Below are 1,355 nucleotides of genomic sequence, written 5' to 3' on the forward strand. Positions count from 1 at the left end.
TTTCTGTCCCTCTTTTTTATATGAGCAGGAGCAAGGACAAGAACATTCTTGTTGAAGCAGATCCAGAACCTGAAAGGACTCTGAAGAGAAAACTAAGAGAAGCTAAATTACAACAATCCAGCGAGCACCTGTCAGGAATTTTCAGACAAGAAGAGGAGATGGCAGCCAAAAATAATAATAATACAAGGAGGATGCTTGGTGACTTTACTGCACCTAATTCCAATTTACATGGAAGAAGCATCTCCATTCCTGCCATTGGAGCAAACAATTTTGAGCTGAAACCTCTATTAGTTTCTCTGATGCAGCAGAACTGCAAGTTTCATGGACTTCCATCTGAAGATCCTTTTTAGTTCTTAACTGAATTCTTGCAGATATGTGATACTGTTAAGACTAATGGAGTAGATCTTGAAGTCTACAGGCTCATGCTTTTCCCTTTTGCTGTAAGAGACAAAGCTAGAGTGTGGTTGGACTCTCAACCCAGAGATAGCCTGAACTCTTGGGACAAGCTGGTCACGGCTTTCTTAGCCAAGTTCTTTCCTCCTCAAAAGCTGAGCAAGCTTAGAGTGGATGTTCAGACCTTCAGACAGAAAGAAGGTGAATCCCGCTATGAAGCTTGGGAGAGATACAAAGGACTGGCCAAAAAGTGTCCTTCTGACATGCTTTCAGAATGGACCATCCTGGATATATTCTATGATGGTCTGTCTGAATTAGCTAAGATGTCATTGGATACTTCTGTAGGTGGATCCATTCACCTAAAGAAAATGCCTGCAGAAGCTCAAGAACTCATTGACATGGTTGCTAATAACCAGTTCATGTACACTTCTGAAAGGAATCCTGTGAGTAATGGAACGCCTATGAAAAAAGGAGTTCTTGAAATTGATACTCTAAATGCCATATTGGCTCAGAATAAAAATATTGACTCAGCAAGTCAATATGATTTCTCAGAGTCTGAATGGAATGCAAGCTGCATCCAACAGTACTCAAGAGGCATCTTCTGAAGAAGAAGCTTATGATCCTAAAAACCCTGCAATAGCAGAGGTAAATTATATGGGTGAACCTTATGGAAACACCTATAACCCATCATGGAGAAATCATCCAAATTTCTCATGGAAGGATCAAAAGCCTCAACAAGGCTTTAATAATGGTGGAAGAAATAGGTTTAACAATAGTAAACCTTTTCCATCATCCACTCAGCAACAGACAGAGAACTCTGAACAAAATATCTCTAATTTAGCAAACTTAGTCTCTGATCTATCTAAGGCCATTGTTAGTTTCATGAATGAAACAAGGTCATCCATTAGAAATTTGGAGGCACAAGTGGGCCAGCTGAGTAAAAGGATCACTGAAATCCCTCC

General features: G+C 40.1%; 1 non-coding gene across 1 annotated transcript; it reads right to left on the reverse strand.

Annotated features, from left to right (window-relative positions):
• Nucleotides 1-554: 554 nt before the first annotated feature.
• On the reverse strand, nt 555-662 carry LOC112739577 (small nucleolar RNA R71). The gene has a single exon (XR_003170509.1). It is a non-coding gene; the product is annotated as a small nucleolar RNA R71 (small nucleolar RNA).
• Nucleotides 663-1,355: the final 693 nt, after the last annotated feature.

Source organism: Arachis hypogaea, chromosome 13, assembly GCF_003086295.3.
Source record: "Arachis hypogaea cultivar Tifrunner chromosome 13, arahy.Tifrunner.gnm2.J5K5, whole genome shotgun sequence".
Classification (NCBI taxonomy): Eukaryota; Viridiplantae; Streptophyta; class Magnoliopsida; order Fabales; family Fabaceae; genus Arachis; species Arachis hypogaea.